At 35.1% G+C, this 20871-nt stretch overlaps 1 long non-coding RNA gene across 1 annotated transcript in view; it reads left to right on the top strand.

Moving 5' to 3' along the window:
* The first annotated feature begins 2412 nt into the window (after nt 1-2412).
* The window catches only part of LOC132014352 (uncharacterized), a 320626-nt gene continuing 302167 nt past the window's right edge, over nt 2413-20871 (top strand). The window contains exon 1 of the long non-coding RNA XR_009403304.1: nt 2413-2495. This is a non-coding gene — a long non-coding RNA (uncharacterized LOC132014352). The remainder of the gene's footprint in view (nt 2496-20871) is intronic.

Here is a 20871-nt window from a genome sequence, read left to right as displayed (position 1 = left end):
ACTTCGGGCCTCATCTGACTTGGGGATGTGTGAGCATTGAGCATGACTGTTTAGAGAATGTTTTTTGGGACGTTTACCACTTTTTAATGGGGATCAAAATGGTACAGGGGCAATTAGGAATATAAAATCACTGAACTCATATGAGATAGTTTATAGAGGGTAATATTAGTGGCTAGAGTCAGCTGAATTAAGGCCTGACAAAAGGTTTGTGTTTTGTTGATTTCTAATTCATTGTTGTAAGTATACAATTTTATTAAAGTGAAGAGATCAAAAATCATATATCGGGGAGTTAATGATAAACTAGCTTAGTTCATATGGATAAAGTAAACTTAGTGGTAATAGAGAAATATTGAAGGCTATCTAAAAGTGATGTAGGGCTAATTATCTCACTGGTAAGAGCGGAAACATTGAGTTTTGTCATTTTGAGAAACTTGTGCTTAAACATCGAAAAAGTGATACTTAAATTGTGGAAAAAGATTGGCAGTGATAAGAAGTGTTATATTCACTTGAGAGCTCTGTCTACTTTTTGGAAGTTTGCCACTTAACACTTTGCCAGTTTTATGAGTAGTTGTACATAGAAACCTGAGCTAACTTCTGCAGCATTTCTGATTATTCACACAGTGCTTTGCTGCCCATAGAGATCAAGTTGGCTGGAAGTTCTCTTAAGTATCTTCTGGGCCTTTTGAAAACACAGGTAAATAAGAGGCAGTGTATCCAGAAAAAGAAGAGGTAATTAAAGAGGTTCAGGAAAACATGAGAAGATACTCAGAATCCAGGAAGACTAGAACTTAGTCCTGGAAAAAAAGAAATGTTAAATCAGAAAAGAATGGAAAGCTAGAAAAAATAGGATAAAGAAAGAGCTTCAGAGGTCCTAATTATGTCTACAATGGCAAACATAGCCTAACATATAAATGTATCAAAATGTTGTACACCTTAAATTTTTACAATGTTGCATGTCAAATATATTCCAGTGAAAAAAGAAAGAAAAAAAAATACCCACAGAGATGTATAAAGGAGGAAGAATGGGGAAGGTAATTAACATTTAATAATATAATCTTTTTGTAAACTAAAGAGGCATGATAGTTGAGAGTAAAAAGTCTTAGTTATATTTAGTTTTGATAAGACTAAAAAATATACACAACTTGCCATAGTCATCTTAAGGATCGTAAAAATCACTCTGTTATGATTAGAAGGAATTAAATAAAAGTTTTATTACTTGGTAAAGATGCATTTATACCATGGATTTGTATAGGAAAATACCAAGCACACATATATTAAATAATAACAATATTATTCTTTTTGCAATCTGGACTCTAAGATGAAAGAATTTTTTTTTGTCTGCCTGGTAACCTGAATTAGTATTTTCTCTGATGCAGAATCAATCCAAGGCTGTTAGTTGATGTATTCCAGAGAGGGTCAGATTTCCTCTCATTGGGAAATATTAATATCCTCAAATATGGTGAGGTTCCTGGAAGTATTCTTCATTTTGTCAGTCACTTCACTTAAACTTGGAGACTTTCTGAAACATTGTCAGTCCAGATCAGTCCTCCCAAGAGGCTTGAGTCTTCCTTAACACCTGACAGGATCTCCTTTCTTTCTAAAACATCTCACATCTAGAACTCTTTGTGAAGTCATTTGGTTTCCAGTTCTTCCAAACATATCTTTTCAAATTTATACTACCTCTTGCAAGAATCGAGATAATTTTCATTGTTTTGCTGTATAGTTAAAGGGTATCTTTCAGTTGTTAAAAGAGTTCAGGTGTTAATCTGAGAGCCCAGTTCGTGACCAGAATCTTCCAAGATTTTAGAAAGACTCAAGTTTATTTCATGTAAGTCTGTGTTAGATCATGGAGTTGGTTTACAGGTAAAATAATCAGTGACATTTGGAAATCAGTATAATGTTTGCTAATATTTTTCTCAAATGTAGAAGGATATTGCTTCACTCCTCCTTAGATGTTAGTGCTGGGTGGTAGCCTTCCCTAATCCTTATTTGCCTTTCTAATTGGCTAGGGTCTGGGTGACTGTGTATAGGGGAATACTGTTACCAGGGGTGCTTATGCCTTGAAGCTTAAGTAGGTCAGTCTCGTCCAACATTTGGCTGATGGACAATGGGGAATGGAGGTACTGGCAAAGTTCATAACCCAATACGCTCTCTATGTGCTCTGGGAAAGAATCTAGAGGAAGAAATCAATGATAGAACAAAGACTATTAAGTAATTATAGACCAAGATCTCTGAGGCACTAGAAGTAATCCAGAGCACAAGTGCAAGTGCTGGTGATGGATTGGAGGAGGGTCACCTTCTCCACCGAGAAGAGAAAGGGAAAAGTTGTGGCTAGAGAAGAAAGCAGCTGGCTGCATTTAGAAGGAAGGAGTTCTCATATCGTGGCTTCTATTTTCCCAAGGAAGGCAACGAACAATATCATCAGTTGATGGTGAGAAAGGCAGAGAGCAGAGGAATGTGGATGCAAGAGGAGAAGGTATGAAATCATCATTTTGGTGAGTGTAAAAGTGACATGTAAGGTGTCAAAAACCAAAATTCAACTGAGTAAATTTGAAGATCTAATTGGTTTTGTTAAATGATTCATGAATCAGCTGGTATCCCATCTAGCAAATAGAGCTGAGATCTGAGAAGTTTTATAAAATAAAACTTTTTATAGGAAGGAGAGTGGGGCAAGAAAGTTATTAGCAAAAGAAAAGGTTTTGAGCAAGGTAACTTTTCCTTAGGGGGAAGAAGGTGACTTATCATGCAGGTTACCTCATCATCCTTTGAGGGAGGGAGAGGGTCCATAGGGCAGATTCAGTGGTGCTGATCAGAAAATTTTTGACTGACTGGTTAAGACTACATTTCTGGGGAGGTTGACCTACTTTGAAGTCTTGGCCTAAGTGATACCGTTTGGGGGTCATGATTTTCTTTTCAACAAGGGGAGGTACAGAAGAATCAGTGAATGACTGAGAATGAGTATCAAGTTTCTAATTCTATTTTGGAGGATTGTAATTTTTTTCAGACACTCAGGTTAACAGGAATTATTTATAACCTCTTCTTTGTTTTCTATTTTCCACACTCAGTTTCTAAAAATGATTTTTCCTCAAGACTTTTTTTTTCTTTCTTCTTCTTCTTCTTTTTTTTTTTTAATTTTTTTTTGCTAATAGCCATTCCTTCCCTTCTATCCCACCCTCACTCCTCTGATGTAAGCTGTCATCTTTGCATAGGAAGATTGTGTAAATCTCAGCAGAGATTTCCCCTTCCCTTCTTGATCCAACCACACCACTGGCAAAATAATCATTCATAAATATAATTTTTGTCATGTTGTTTCTTGGTTTGTCCAAGTTGCAAAGGTCTTTAGCCTAGGTCTTCCTTAAATTTTTTCTCCTATGCTTTGCAGTGTAAAAATTTCTCATCCTGTCAGTTCAGTCTTTTCCTGTGACCAGAAATGTAACATTTCCTACTTTTCTGTGTTCACTCATAGTTTCCTTGCCAGAATGTGCAAGCATAATCTTTTCAGGAAATAAATTACACCCATTCTTTAGGACTCTGCTGTCCAAAAGAACTTTCTGTGATGATGGACATATTTTGTATCTGCATAGCCAAGGAGAGGCCAAGGGTTTGTTGCCCCAAGATGGGTTACTTTGGCATGAAGATTATTTTGAGTTAAAAGCCATCAAATCCCAACAGACTCAGGAAAAACTCTTTACTTTCTCCTCAACTGCCTAAATTTACATTGGAAAGGAGAACCTGTACCAGGAAAAGTGCTAGTAACAGACATCTCTTTTTACCTAAGAAACTTATTTGCATAACAGGGCTACCTCTATTTTCCAAACATCTTTGCTCAACCTCCTGCTAAGGGTCTTCCTCTCCTTTGTATCCCCAGACCTCTACTGTCTTTAGCTCAGGATGTAATACAAGCCTCTTGTTGCCTGGTTATCTTCAGAATTTTTTGTCCGTGTGGATTCCCTGTAAGTACAAAACTAAATTTGATTTTCTCCTGTTCAACTGTCATGTAAAATGAATTTTAGTCCAGTTAGAAGAAACTTGGACAAAGGAAAATTTCTACCTCCCCAACAACCACATTAAACTATTGAACACTTGAAATGTGTAAGACATCTATGTTTACATTTTAGTTTTACTTATATTTAATGTTGCTTATACTTAAATTTAAATGTAAAGAGCCATATATGCTTAGTGGCTGCCACATGGACAACACACTAGGAACTATACCTTATCCCATTACTTCCCTGAAGTCACTTAACCAGTTAAACTTTTTATAGACATTCCCCCTCCTGGAAAGTTCAGCAGCTTTGATGATTTATATAGCACAGTTGTACATTTATCTCGCTATTTTTCTACTTTCATGTTTTTATACTTGCCTTGTTTCTCCCCATCTTATTTTTCTCTTGTACTTACAATGTTAAGCTTATAGTATAGCCCTCAGTACACACTTGACTAACGTTTTGAATTATTTATTATGTAAGGGGATTCTTCTCCTCTACTAAGATAAGATAAAAATCAAAGATAAAAATAAAGGAACCTTGTACCAGCTCACCCCTCCGGTAGGAATGGAATCCAAAATGGCTTCTTCTCCTTGTTCTTCTTGAGTAACTTTCTCTCTCTTGCATGGCTTCCGTTTTCATTTCTGCCTGGAGGAATTAAAACAGCATTATTGTTACATGCTTTGCAAAGACTATTTTCCGATACACAGTTCAATAACAGTTTATTACTATGAGCACAATAATATTTTAATTGCTGCTCTGTACCATCTTAAAATTATATTGTTGTTTTACTAAAGAGCTACTCAGATATATAGCATTTTCCTGGAAGTTGTGGGACCATTTGATTTTCACAGTTTACTAGTCAAACTGGTACTCTAGCAATTAAATCTAAAAGTTTTTTAATTTGAGGACATTCAACTTTTGAAGTAGGGAGTAAAGGGGCCATGTTGCCAGTCTGGAGGGAAGTTAAATGGATTACTAAGTAATTCTGTACTGCCTCTCTCCTAAAGGATTATTCCAATCCACTCACATAATACATTTTTTTTTGGATCAGTTGAAAGAAATGTACCATTCTCTTTTCCTTCCAATGGAAGGCTGGCCTTCGCTTATGTAAATGATGGCCCTCATGCTGGGGGCCCACAAGAGAGCGCCTGACACAATTGCATCAACAGAGATATAAATCCCTCTGCTCGCCTGCCTTCCCTATTCATGAAGCTGCTTCAGTGTTCAGTAATGTTCATTTGCATGTTAACACTAGCAAAAAGTATGCAAAACATGAATGCTGAACTTTTCAAAGAGGAGGAGGGAATAATGCAGCAGGGAGACAGACAAGGAAGAAGGGAAAAGCCCAGAGCAGATAATTTGGCTTGATTTTGCTTTCTAGACAATGGATGTCTAGAAGCAAAATCAACTTGCCAATCTACCTTTCTTAAAAATAAAATGTAATCAAGCATATTTGCCTCTTGCCAGATTGAGGAACTTGATTTTTTTTCCAGGGGTTTTTAAAACTTGGATTTAAACTCTTAAAATTAGATATAAGGTATATCAATTCAAATAATATGGCTGGCCCATATCAATTTTGCCCCCTAAAAATAAGGTTTTTATCCTTCTCATTTATCTGTTGATGGGTACTTCCTTATTTTACACACACACACAAACACACACCCCCACACACACCCTCTATCAAGTAAATAATGTTATGTACTATATGCCATATAGTAGCATTCTGATAACATAATGTGGTTTGTTTTGGCTAAATTCTATGATTTATAATGACATTATAACATTATTCTATTACATTTGGATACCTTTGTATGACAAATACTTTTGCTTCTTTCATTTATATGTCATATCAATGTAAGTGCAGTGAAACAACAAGCAAACATAAAAATCAAGGATTTATTTACTTCAATGCAAAAAAACATTTTTTTTGGCAATTGGGGAAAAAGAGTTACTTCAAGGATGGTAAGCAAAAAAGGATGTTTAGTTAAATTCTGAAAAAAAAAAATGGAGAAAACAGAATAACAAAGAAAGAATGCCAAAAAGACAGTAGTTCAAGAGAAATCTGACATTTAAACCAAGGCCCCTCCTGGTGCCCATGGCAACTCTTCTGACAACTCAGTAAAAAAAGAAAAAAAAAAAAAAAAAAAAAAAGACAAAAAATCCATTCTCTTCTTTGCTTTCAAGGATAATCCTTGCTTTTTATTTTTTTCTCCCTGGGAACCATGACAATTTTTTTTCTTTTTTGGGACTATGCAGGAATTTCTTTTATAATAGACCTAATAAATAATGGAGGGTTAATATCCTTTAGACAACTAGATGGGAAATTTGATCTTCCCAGAACACGTTTTCACACTTATATGTGACCTGGGTGCTAAGAAGCATAAAGAGGGTTAGTTGTTTTATATTTAGGATTTATGCTATTTTACAATTCTCAAGTCAAACACAGTATTAAATATAATTCATGTAAGATGAGTAACTTATTTTAATTTTTCTGTTGAACCTGCATGGGATAATCGTTCTCTCTTAATTTGAGTGAAATTTTTATGTATTCTGTCATTTGGTTATCTCTGATTATATCATCACCTAAGATAAGATAAAAATAAAAAGTATACACTAAGTCTATTACATTCAACTTCTATTTCAAACATAACTTCCAAATTGAGAGTCATTTTTCTGGAGCTCTATTACATCAGGAGGTGATTCTAATTTCAGAGGGACTTGTGAGCCCAACATTGTAGGGTGGAAACCACTGTTTCCAGGAAGATAAAATTACTGCCCAGTGGGTCTCACTGCTATTTTATATGTAATTTGCTCAAGATTGTTTTCATTTTATTTTAAGTGGGAAATGAGGAATGATTATATTTCAATTGTTTGTTTGCAAACCTTAAGTCTGAATTTCAGGAATGCCAATTTGTACTTAAATATTTTTGTTATTGTTTCCACTTTTAAAGTAACAAAGAATATGCTTAACAAAATTAACAGACTGAACTTCTAATGTTTCAGAGAAAATTTTCAGGAAGGTTCAATGTTTATAAAGGATCATACTGTTTAATATCTTCTGGAATCTTCAGATTATTTTCTAGAAAGTGGTATCATCTTTTAACAGTGAGGACATTTGTTGAGCACATACTCTGTGTCAGGGTCATTTACATAAATTATTTATTATCCTCTTGACACATCTATAAGTTAAGTTTCTGTGCCCATCTTACAGGTAAAGAAAGATAATAAGGAGCTTATCCAGTGTCACATAATTTGTAACAAGCAGCTGAGCTGGCATCAAACCTAAGCCTATTTAAATCCAAATCATAGTGCTGGTTTTTACCACCTCATACAGCATCTTGGAATCAGTGCAATAAATCCCATCTCTCTTCTTCTTCGACAGATAAATTCAAGCAGGCTTCAAATACATTAAAAAGGAGGTTACTTTTTCTTTTGTTTTCCTCTACTTTTTGTTGTGTATACATTTTTCAGTATAGGCGCACTGTATTTTTATTTCAGTCGAAGAGTGAAATGGAAGGACTAGAGAGAAGGGGAGAAGGGAGTCTACGTTTCTGAGTTCATGCCTGGAAAGCCCTGCCCAAGTGTGGAGAGGGGAGATGGCAGCTTTCCCCATGAACATGTCAGTGGCTGATGTGCCTCTTCATCTCTGGTATCAGCTGTGTCTGACATTCTCTGGCAGCGTGTTGAAAGTTAGTCACAACTATGAACATGAGAGAAAAGGTGCCATGACAATCTGAGTACCGCAAACAGAGCTGGCTTTAATAATCATATAAAAATATATGCATTGTAAAATGAATGTTATCTTTTTTGAAATGGGCATGGAAATACGCTGCTTAGCAGGTGGTTGGCTGACAGCTTCAGTTGCTGCCTCTCTATATTTAGTACTTTTTCCCTGCTAAGGCCACACTTTCTTGGGGTGCTCTCAAAGAATATGTGAGCACTATGGGCGGACTAGTGCGGGTCCATTCCGGAACAGGGACTCCTCGAAGTCATGGTTTTAGCTCCCCATTGGCTGGGAAACATCCTTGTAACTGCTCTGAGACTCTGCCTAACCAATTCTCTTTCCTTCCTCTCCTTTCACTGGCATGAGACCTGTGTTTGGGGTCTGAAGGTTTTCCGTACCTACTCTACCTCCTCCTCTTTATCCTTGATAGGTGCTCCCTCTGATAAATCTTCTCAGCATTTAATTCCATCTTGGCATCTGCTCCTTGAAGGACTCACAATGAAATATGCTTCAGATTAGTTGACCTGGAAGGCCAGTCATTTATGTTGAAGATGTGGTCACATCTCAAAACACTGCTCTTTCTAGATATTTATCAATATCCACCTAGTCACCTAAAGAACCATAGATATTTTGTAACTAAAAATCTATTAATGAATTTGAATCCTGATCTTCATCAGTATATCTGTCTTTAAAAAACTGTCTACTTCTAGAAAATCAAATTTTGTATGAAAGAATTAACATTTCTTAAATGGATACACAATAGTGCTCCTAAAATTCACTACAGATTATTTATATAGTCACAAAGGGTCGTGATAAGCACGATAGAGTTTCTGTAATCAGACTCACCGGTAAACAAGTCTTTAGCTCTAGAATTATTTGAACAATCTACTGAGATTTCCTTATGTGAACTTCAGAGTCAATATCTTTTTGTCCAAGCACCACCTAAGTGCCTTCTCGATTAGGAACCATATTTTAAACTGATCCAGTTAATACTCTTAATGCTGGCCTGTTAGTCCCCAGTGTAATTTTTCTGCCAAATTCCTTTTAAATGGTATCCTTAAATCTAATGATCCTTTTCTATACTCATCAGTTATAGTCTATCACTACCTTTACAGCTAGTTAATTTCTCGAGTGTCTCTCTCTCTCCTGAAGGGCCGGGACAGAGAGACATAAATTTTCCCATCAGGAGGAATTGGTGGGCTAAGTCGTACATCAGTCCAGAGAAACAAGTATGTCCAATTCTACAGCTGTAAGTTTATAAGAGTTGCACTGACACCTGATAGGTACAATAGAATGGTGTCTCTAAAGTTATACTATATGGTAATTCTAACTTCACCATTTACTAGTCTTGAGACTTCAGGTAAGTTAAGGAATACTTTAAGTCTCAATTTCTATCTTCCAGTATCTATTCTGAATAGCATCTACTCCTAGAGTTGTTATAACGGTTGCAGGATGATCTACATAAGGTATTTAAGTAATTCATATGCAGAGAAAGCCCTTAATAAATGTTAATTATTATTATATGTTATAGCTCAAAGTACCTAAAAATTTAGTTTTTCAGATCCAGATTTCTTTATTCAAAATACCTTCAAATGGACAACACATCTGATACAAATCAGGAAATTAAACTAAGCTGGAAAATGTGAATTCACTATGTTATTCATTCAAGTTTTGGATTTGCACTGACATTTTAATTTTTTGTTCTTAATTTCTAAGTATATAAACCTATAATGTGTGTATTTAACTTAATGCAGATTTCAGCTATTTCAGTAAAGGAAGATGGGTGAGGACGTTATAGTATGGCAAATTGTCAGCCTAGAGGCAGTTCTGTCTAAAAGCCAGGCTAAAGACGAGGTGTTACCTGGAATTCCCTAGTTCTCACACCATGACATGTGCAATTTCTCTAATTATTCTAACAGTGGAATTTAAAACACAAATCTTTCTCGACTTATGGTACCCATTTTAAGAAAAAAATGCATTTAATGCTCCGAACCTACCAAATATCTTTGCTTAACCTAGCCTACATTCAACATGTTCAGAACACTTACATTAACCTACAGTTGGGAAAAATCATTGAATTTTTTAAGAAGATTTTATATGTTTATTTGACAAACAGAGATCACAAGTAGGCAGAGAGGCAGGCAGAGAGAGAGGGGGGAAGCAGGCTCTCCACTGAGCAGAGAGCCTGATGTGGGGCTTGATCCCAGGACCCTGAGACCATGACCTGAGCCTAAGGCAGAGGCTTAACCCACTGAACCACCCAGGTGTCCCAAGCCCATTTTTTAAAAAATTTTATTTATTTATTTGACAGACAGAGATCACAAGTAGGCAGAGAGGCAAGCAGAGAGAGAGAGGGGGAAGCAGACTCTCCACTGAGCAGACAGCCCGATGCAGGGCTCTATTCCAGGACCCTGAGATCATACCTGAGCTGAAAGCAGGGCTTAACCCACTGAGACACCCAGGTGCCCCCACAAAACCTATTTTATAATCAAATGACTGTCTCATGTAATTTATTGAATACTGTACTGTAAGTAAAAAGCCAGAATGGTTGTAGAGGGACAGAATGGTTCTGAGTGTATCTATTCCTTGTATACTCTTGTGATGGATGTTTGACTGGAAGCTGTGGCTTCCTTTGGCTGCCCAGCATCACTAGAGATGATGGTACCACATGTCACTATCAAAATGCAAAGTACAATTTCTACTGAATGTGTGTTGCCTTCACATCATCATAAAGTTGAAAAATTGTATCATAAAAAGAGGATGGTATTTTTTGGTACTTCTCTTATTTAGAATGAATATAATAAGAAATAGAAGATTTGCTTCTCATTTGCATTGCTAATGTCTTTTCAAATCTGTCTTTTTCACATTGCATTAAAATTTGGAGAGTCAAATGGTGGCTCTAGTTGATAATAGTATATTGTATAATTGAAATTTGCTAAGAGAGTAGAATTTACATCAGAAAGAAAGAAAGGAAAGAAGGAAGGAAGAGGTACATATGCGAGGTGAGGATGTGTTAATTAACTTGGTAGGCATTCTTTCACAATGTACTTCCATCTCACATGTTCATGCTGTAGCTTTTAAATATATTGCAGAGTTATTTGTCAATTATATCTCAATAATGCTGAAAAAAATGGAGAGTTAAGCTTCAAAGTGTTCTCAAAGCAAATTCATTTTCAGATATCCAAAAGAAACAAAACAGTTTTGTTATGCAAAGCTCATGAGTGGCATAAATACTGAGCTGAATGAGACTTCCATTGATTCGTTTATTGTAACTTTTTGGAGGCGAAAGATGTCTTTTTGTGACAGTAACTACACAAAAGTATCAAGTACCTTTTCTTTCATTAGAATTGTTGGATTAATAAGGGAAAAACTGTACTCTAAGCTGGCCAACCCAAACCAGCAGGTAAACTCCAGTTCCTGTCTCAAAGCCCTTCCAGGTTCTTCTTTCCTATCCTTTTTCCATGCATGCCAAAAGTACCAAGTATGCAGAAGTAGAAGGGTATAAATTACCCTCCCTGTTTGTGCCTGGGGCTCAGACCTTTGGAGAACAGTCTCCTCTGAACCTGCTGGCGTTAAATAAACCTCTGATCCTCCAAAGTCTCTGAGTGCTGCTTGGTTCTTCCGTCAGGATCTAGTCCAGGTTCCGTAACAGGATAGCAGGTTGTCTATAAGTAATAGGACAACAGAGTGCGGTGCAGAGAGGTTGAGCTTTGAAGGGCACTTTAGAACTTAGGTTTCTCTTTCTCTTCCCACTTGGAAGACGCCACTTCCTTCATGTAGTCATCCCTCATCTCAGTTTCTCCTCCATTTTGTTTTCTGTCTCCACTGTTACCTAAACTTTGGGGTGGAAAATGAATCCACAAGCAGTATCAGAATATTTCTTTGCTGTAGTCAGTCTGAAAGTTTATCTGAGCTTTTATTTTTACTTCTGTGTGAAGTGGAGCTGTCTTCACAGTTCCAATGAGGAAGCTGAAAAGAAAGGAATGAACTGAATAATAAATATACAGATTAACATGAAAATTTTTTTTGTTTTTATTTATTGTTTATTATGGAGGAATTCAAACTTCAAATATAGGGATAATAGAGAAAATAGTATAAAGAATTCTTGTGTTTTTGTAGCCCAGCTTCAACAATCATTGGCATGAATCACTTTTGTTTCCTTGATCTCCCTGTTTTCTTTGGTTTTGATCCTGAAGTATTCTAAAGTGAAACTTAGACATCATAACATTTCGCCCTTATGTACTTCAGTAAAGATATTAGCAGATAGGGACATTTGCTTCCATTGTTAATACAATTAGCAGGTTGAAGAATAGTCAGTCTAGTATTCTTTTATCCTCTATGGCAATGTAGGGTAACTTGCTTTGTTATTAAATATTGACATTAAGGGTGTGGAACTGCTTATCGTGCTAACCATACTGTTTAATGAAAAATATTTTATAGGATTTGAAATTGTATATTGCTAAATTCCTTATAGGATAGATAAGGCTTTCTTGTTTTGTAGCTTTACATACTATAGTTAGGGCCCTAGCAAATGAAGTAATGCAGGTGTGATATGCAGCACATCAGGCTTTCAGTTCCTCCTTAAGTCCCGAGGTCACTGGTGTTTTAAAAAATCCTTTCAAAGGGTTGAAATTTGAAAGGTGAAACATGTAGAGAAAAAAAAAAGTTCAGATGCTGTGCCCAGAGACACATGATGCCATCTGGAGGACTGTGGAAAGGGTTAATGTTTTACTTCTAAGGGTGGAGGAGGAGAGTAGACTGAACACTAGACCCAAGGAGGGTGTTACTGTCTTCTCAATCGAGGTACAGTTAGCACAACTAATTCCTAACAACTGTAGATTTGCACAGCAGAAAACACAAGTGAGGTTGTGATTACTATATTTTCTTTCTGAGATATTGAGAGACTGTATTAGTAGGTCAGTAAATTGACTTTTGACTATTGTGCTCATTCTGCAGAAAGAGTTTAGTACATGTGGCCTCCGACTTGATACAAGTTCATTTCAACCATAGTGGCACAGCTGGCATTTGTGTCTCTGTTCAGGGTCATGGTCATTTATTTGAGGGCAAAGGTTTATCCCCTTTTGGTACATTCATCTATTGAGCCTCTGCTGTGGACATGTGTTTCACTGGCCACTTCTTGAACTCTTAATATCAAATTTGTTTTCCCTACATGTCTCTTCAAAGGATAGTTGGATGTTTATTCTGTGACTCTACTTTTCCTGTTGCCTTTTGATCATTTGTTTAGTTGTCATAAGCACTTATAGAAATATTGTTTCTTGACTGTTTTATTCATTCCATATTTTACATGAAAGTCTTTCCCATAAACCTGTTAAAACTGGAATAATAAAATCTGATGGAGGAGACATTCCACTCTCTTTTCCCTTTCTCCAAGGCTCCTTCTGAGGTCCTTGACTCTTTTGTGAAAACATTTCAAATCAACCCTTCCCTTAAAAATTCAATAATGAGGAGCTTTTAAAAATAGTCTATTTCATTATTAAAAAACTTAATTTGTTAGAGAGTCATTTTTTTGTTGTGTAAAATTTTGTCTCTCTGTTTAACTTATATTTCATTATTAAAAAACTTACTTTGTTAGAGAGTCATTATTTTTGTTGTGTAAAATTTTGTCTCTCTGTTTAACTTATACCCATTTATGTTTTCCATGGGAAAACCTTTCAGATATTGGAAGACATTTATAGCACACTTTTCTTAATACAAGGTCAAATCTGGGCTAGAATTCCTACTAAGTTTAGTTAGCACAAAATGTCGGTATACACATGGGCACTCTCTTAGCCTCATAGACTAACTGTAACTTATGTATTTTAAACATTAATAAAATGAAAAAGTGTCCTCAATACTTTAAAAAAATAGGAGACAGAGAGAGAAAAGAGAAATTTAAAACATGTTTCCCTGTACAAATCTCTGTGTAATGCTATCTGGCGCATATTTATAATTAAAGATAGATTCCAATATAAATATCCATATGCAGTATACATTTAAAAGCATTTGAAAAGTTAAAACATGGAAGCGAATTTAGAATGTCAACAAGAAAACAAAGAAACAAAAACAAACAAAAAAAACCTAGAATGTTTTTCTTGTGTAAAAGATTTTATATTTTTTCTAAAGATAAAAATTTGTTTAAAAAGATTTAATTACTTTTTGTTTACTTCACTTAGTTTCTGTGCAGAACTATAAAATGGCAAAAGATAGAATCAGTTATCCTTTTACAACACACACCTGCTGTTTCTCTTCTTTCTAGTTTCTGAGACCGGAATTTTTGAATATTTTAATATCTAAGTGTCTTTATATTTTCTCATGATGCCTTCTACAGGCATTAAAATAATGATGTTTAAAAACGTTTTGTGATTGATTGGTGATGAACACTACCTAGCAACCAAAACACAGGTTATATTTAGCAAATCATGACTGTATTACATTTTTATTTTTAATCGAAGAAATAACTATATTTGTTTTCAATGGCAAAAGCTATGCTTAATGAAAAAAGTTTCAAGAGTTCTAAATCTTTAACAAACATTCTTGAGTATTTGAAACATGTTTTGATAGCATTATTTTTAGAATTTTTAATAGTGTAGTTAAGTGAAAAGAAGATTTAATGAACCTCCAGTTTTCTTTTTTTCTTCTCCTTCTTCCTCTTTTTTTTTTTAAACTAAAGAGGGAATCTTAAATCACATCTTGAAATGAAGATGTAGTTCAAATGGCCAAGAACATTACAATACTTGAAAAATGATGTTAACTCAATTTATTCTTTCTTTCTAAATGTTGATGTAATCAGGAAATGATTTAATGTGTTCTTGTCATTAATAATAAAACAGGCCATAAGTAGAATATACTGATCTACAATCAATTCATTTTGTTTTCTTGCAAAACAGGGAAGAGAATGAAAAATAGACCTCTCCAACCTGCCTAGTAGAACAACCATTCTTCCGAACTAACAGCTTCAATTAATTCAGTACACTGGTACTGTGAAATTGTGGTGACATTTACTAGCACATTACCTTTCTTGGGAAATCAGCTTATTTGCAATATAAAAGAGAAAAAGAAGAAAAAATGGTAAAGTTGTGTTTATGGCTTTCTTTTTCACTTGGTAAGCAGGATATTTTTCAGGGTAAATTCTCTGTAATACAAATAAATAGGTGTCTCTCATCTTCACTGACTTTTGCACACTTATACTGCTTACTTATATATAACACACATATATATTGAAAATCTTGGCTGCTACTTGCTTTTGAAACCAGATTTGTCAAATTTAGGAACTCAGTACTCCATACTCTGTTAACATATTCATATCTTTAAAATCTGGGAAGAAAGATAATTAATGCTGGGTCATTGTGATTGATAATCTCTAATTTGTTAATGAGATTTGATGACTATTTGTCTACTCTGTCTCTGTGCAGAATTACAAAATGGCATGAGAGTCGGTGACCACTTATTTCTTCCAACTTGACCATGTTTGTCTTGAACATATTTTCATCCTAATGGAGACTATGCCTTTTTCATTACTCCATATAGTGCAGAGCAGAGTGTTTAAAAATATTTCATGGAGGATTGTGGTGAAAAAAAAAAGAAATCCCAAGGAGAAGATAATAAAATGTCTTTGTCAAGCAAGCAGTGAAAATGTTTTAGACATTATATTTCATTTACAAAGAAATTGAGGCCCTCGAAATGGAAAAAGAGTAGAATTCCTCTTTTGAGCTCATCCTTTGTAAACATTTGTTATGACTTCTAGTAATATGTTTAATTTTTCTCAGATAAAGCATGTCATCTGCAGAGAAGACAAGGACTGATTATATAGTTCTATTTAACCATATCATTCTTAAGTTACTTTTTCATGAACTGGAGCTATGAATAATTTGTTAATTTCTTCAGTAGACTGTAATATGATTATTCCTCAACAGTAAGCAATGTCGCACATATCACAATCACACATAGATTTACAAAGAAACACTTAAGGGGAATGTGTTTTTCAAACTCTTTAATTACTTTATAGATTTAACTTATATTCACCTTGGAAACTTTAAGAATACCACATCTTACAAATAACTTCTGAAAAATGAAGGAAACATTCTAGCTTTCTATCTAGAGAGAATCTTCCTACATAGGCTTTTCTTAAAGTTATTCCAGGAGCTGACCCAATATATATATTTTTAAATATGTTAGCTTTACTGCATCATAATAAAAGTAGTTTTAAATGTATTTGCAAATGTGACTGCAGTGAGAGAGATTTTCACACACTTTCCTTTTGCTGCTACAGATATAAGTTAAAGATTTCAGAAATTTTAGTGTTAATATTTAAAAGAAAATTACCTATTCATCTGTTAATTGACATCTCAGCTTTTTCTATAGTTTGGCTATTGTAGATATCACTACTGTAAACACTGGGGTGTGTATATCCCTTCAGATCGATACACTTATATCCTTTGGGTAAATACCTAGTAGTACAAGTGCTGGGTCATATGGTAGCTCTATTTTTAGTTTCTTGAGGAACCTCCATACTGTTTTCCATAGTACTAGCTTGCATTCCCATGAACACTGTAAGAGAGTTTCCCTTTCTCTGCATCCTTGCCAACATTTGTTGTTTCCTGACTTGTTAATTTTAACTACTCTGACTGGTGTAAGGTGCTATCTCATTGTGGTTTTGATTTGTATTTCCCTGACGCCAAGTGATATGGAACACTTTTTCATATGTCTGCTGGGTATTTGTGTATCACTTTTGGAGATATGTCTTTTCTTGTCTTCTGCCTATTTCTTGACTGGATTTTTGTTTTTTTGAGTGTTGAGTTTCATAAATTCTCTATAGATCTGGCATATTAGGCCTTATCTGAAATGTCATTTGCAAATGTCTGCTCCTATTCTGTAGGTTGCCTTTTAGTTTTGTTGACTGTTTCCTTTGCTGTGCAGAAAGTTTTTATCTTGATGAAGACCCAATAGTTCATTTTTGCTTTTGTTACCCTTGCCTTTGGAGATAAGTCTAGCAAGAATTTGCCTTGGTTGAGGTCGAAGAGGTTGCTGCCTGTGTTCTCCTCTAGGATTTTGATGGATTCCTGTCTCACATTGAGGTCTTTCATCCATTTGGAGTTTATCTTTGTGTATGTTGTAACAGAATGGTCCAGTTTCATTTTTCCTCATGTGGCTGTCCAATTTTCTCAATATAATGAAATATTACTCAGCCATCAGAAAGGATGTATACTTACTGTTTACATCGATGTGGATGGAACTGGAGGATATTATGCTGAGCAAAATAAGTCAATCAGAGAAAGATAATTATATGGTTTTACTCATGTGTGGAATATAAGAAACAGCACAGAAGATCATAAGGGAAGGGAGGGAAACCTGAATGGGAAGTCATCAGAGAGGGGAAAAAAAAAACTATGAGAGACTCTTAACTATAGGAAACAAACTGAGGGTTGCTAGAGGGGTGAGACGGGGTGGGGTGGGGTAATTGGGTGATGGGCATTAAGGAGGGCCTGTGATGTGATGAACACGAGTGTTATACACAACTGATGAATTATTGAACTCTACCTCTGAAACTAATTATGTACTATATGTTGGCTAATTGAATTTAAATTAAAAAAATAAAAGTAAGTCAACTAAGTGAAGCAAAATAAATGGAATAGACAAATTCCTTGAAGATATTAGTTCACTATTTTATTGTATTATTTTGTTTTAACTCTAATATTCTCCTTTACTTTGCAAAAAATTTCCAGGGAATTTCTCTTCCCCATAACTCATCCCAGTAGCTTTTGAAATTTCTTCCATTGTTGGAATGGGATATACTTATTCTGGATATTGACCTTAAAAGGTAATATTGTTAATAAATTATGCTAGATCAAGTAGATATTGCCCCTGATAAGAATCTCCATTCTACTTTATTTCACTTGCATCTTTTCAATACAAGTAGCTCTCTGTCTACAAAGAAAAGTTTGTAACATCTGTTAGAATATGTTTTGTGATATTTTCTAGTATTTTGAGCTATTAGTATTAGTAATGTGCATCTATTATAAGCATCTTTAAATATGTCTCTCATTAAATGCTTTAAATTTCTAGAATTTGAATTGTTAGGTTAATGACATGCAAATATATGAGTAAGATTCTTTTTTTTTTTTTAAGATTATTTATTTATTTATTTAACAGAGAGAGAGAGAGAGAGAGAGGGAGCGAGAGCATGAGCAAGCACAAGCACAAGCAGAGAGGCAGGCAGAGAGAGGGGGAAGCAAGTTCCCTGCTGAGCAGAGAGCCTGATGCAGGACTCAGTCCCAGGACCCTGAGATCATGACCTGATTTAAAGGCAGAGGCTTAACCCACTGAGCCACCCAGGCTCAGTGAAAAATAATATATATATATAGGTATTATATATAATATAGATATATTATATATAATATATATAATATATATTACATATACTGAAAATAATATATATACTGAAAAATAATATATATATTGTTATGTGCACACATCATTAGTGAGCAAATTTTTCTAAAATAAGCTATCATCCACATTAAGAAAAAGCTTAGTTCACATTTTCTTTTTTTTTTTTAAAGATTTTATTTATTTATTTGACAGAGAGAAATCACAAGTAGATGGAGAAGCAGGCAGAGAGAGAGAGAGAGAGAGGGAAGCAGGCTCCCTGCTGAGCAGAAAGCCCGATGCGGGACTAGATCCCAGGACCCTGAGATCATGACCTGAGCCGAAGGCAGCGGCTTAACCCACTGAGCCACCCAGGCGCCCCACATTTTCTGAACCTTAGTATCTCCCCAGTCACTACCTCACAAAGAGAATTCACTATCCTGTTTTATAACACCAAAGAATGGTTTTCCTCTTTTGAGCTTTATATAAATGGAATCAGTGTGTAATCTTCTGTGTCAGGTTTCTTTCATTTTGCATTATGTATGCAAAAATTGTTGTAGTTGCATAGGATTGTTGTTCTTTTATTTTTATTCCTGTAGAGCATACCTTGGTTACCATAACACATTTATTCATCCATTATGTAGATTAGAGATAAGTGGTAGGTTCCAGTTTTGGCTTTGTGAACAGTACTTTCAGGTACATCACTGAACATATTCTGTAGTAAAAATAGGCATCCATTTGAGTTTGATACATACTTAGGAGTTAAATTGCTGAGTCATAGCATTTGTGTGCATTTCCAGCATTAGTAGATACTGCCAAAGAGTTTTTCTAAATGATAGCACCAGCTTACAATTCCTTTAGCAGCATATGAGAGATCCAATTTTCCACATCTTTCTAATTGCTTCATGTATTCATTTTTTTAAAAAGATTTTATTTTATTTATTTATTTGGCAGAGAGAGATCACAGGCAGGCAGAGAGACAGGCAGAAACAGAGGGGGAAGCAGACTCCCTGCCAAGCAGAGAGTCCGATGTGGGACTCGATCCCAGGACCCTGAGATCATGACCTGAGCGGAAGGCAGAGGCTTAACCCATTGAGCCACCCAGGCACCCCTGTGTATTCATTTTTAATTGTTGTATAACAAGTTACCACAAATTCTGTGTTTTAAAACAACATACATTTATTACTTTATAGTTTCTATAGGTCAGAAGTTGGGATGTGGCTTTGTTGGGTTCTCTGCTAGGGACTCACAGACTGAAATACAAGTGTTGGACAGGCTCTTCTCATCTAGAGGCTTTATGCGGGATGGGTCCTCTTCCAAGTTTCCTACATATCTGGAAGATTTAATTTATTTGCAGCTATAGAAAATGTACCTTGTTCCTTCAAAGCCAACAATAGAGATTTTTTACTTTCCAAGACCTTTTTTCAAAAAGGCTTACCTGGTTAGGTTGGGACCATCCAGAATAATTTTTTTTATTAACTTAAACTGATTAGAAACCTTAATTATGTTTGCACAATCCACTCATCTTTGGCATCTTGTATTAGTTATAAGCAAGTTACAGACCCTACCTACCGATCAGTCAATAGTTGTAGAGACCAGGATGCTGGAATCATGGTTTTGGAATTCTGCTGTCCACATTTGGCCTTATTTCTCTTTTTAATTTTGGTCATTTTGATGACATTGAATTTTGGTTTTAATTTACATTTTCTTGATGACATGAAGTTGAGCAACTTTTCACATTTTATTGTCCATTTGAATATCCTCTTTTAGTAAGTATCTGCCAGTCTTTGCCATTTTTCTGTAAGTTTGATGGTCTATTACTTCTTGATTTATAGGGGCTCTCCAGTGTCTCAGTGACTTTTAAGTGCTTCTTTTAACCACTTTTAAAAGTGCTTAATTTTAATATAACCAATCATATTATTTTTTTCTTCATGACTAGTGTGTTTTTGTACTCTACTTAATAAATTTTTGCCTAGGGATGCCCAGATGACTTAGTCAGTTGAATGTTTGCCTTTGGCTTAGGTCATGATCCTGGGGCCCTGGGATCAAGGCCCATGTTAGGTTCCTTGCTCAGCTGGGGGCCTGCTTCTCCCTCACCCTCTGCCTCCTTCTCTCTGCTTGTGCTCTGTCTCTGTCTCTCAAATACATACATAAAATTTTTGAAAATAAATAAATAAGTTTTTACCTAATCCAAGGTTGTACATATGGCCTCATATTTTCTTCTAAAAGCTTTACTTTTAGTTTCCATGTTTTGATAGTCATCAGTCTAGAATTGATTTAGGCATATAGTATTAAGAGATTTTTACTATGTGGATATCCTCTTATGCGTGCCACAAAATCAGTAAATGGACCCAGAGTAATAGGAATTATAAATCATCAACTCAGTATTCTGAATGTCTTTGTCCTCTGTTACCTTAGCTCCTCTAGTCCTCAAAGCTTCTGTAGCTCCTGAACACATTTAAACAGATAATTTTAAAATTTTATCTTGTTTTTGTAATAGTTCTATGTGGGATTCTTGTCTTATGTCACCCTACTTTGAAATAGTAATTGACAATAAGTTTTAACATATAAAAACATTTCCCATTAAACTTCAAACTCTTTTCACAGTTTTCAAGATCATGTCTATAAAAATATCACAGTGAAACAAGTTATCGAAACTAATTTGGAATGATGTCTCTCAAATACATACATAAAATTTTTGAAAATAAATAAATAAGTTTTTACCTAATCCAAGGTTGTACATATGGCCTCATATTTTCTTCTAAAAGCTTTACTTTTAGTTTCCATGTTTTGATA

The sequence above is a fragment of the Mustela nigripes genome, chromosome 1 (assembly GCF_022355385.1).
Source record: "Mustela nigripes isolate SB6536 chromosome 1, MUSNIG.SB6536, whole genome shotgun sequence".
Classification (NCBI taxonomy): domain Eukaryota; kingdom Metazoa; phylum Chordata; class Mammalia; order Carnivora; family Mustelidae; genus Mustela; species Mustela nigripes.
Note: the sequence above shows the minus strand (reverse complement) of the source record. Positions and strands in the feature narration are given on the sequence as shown.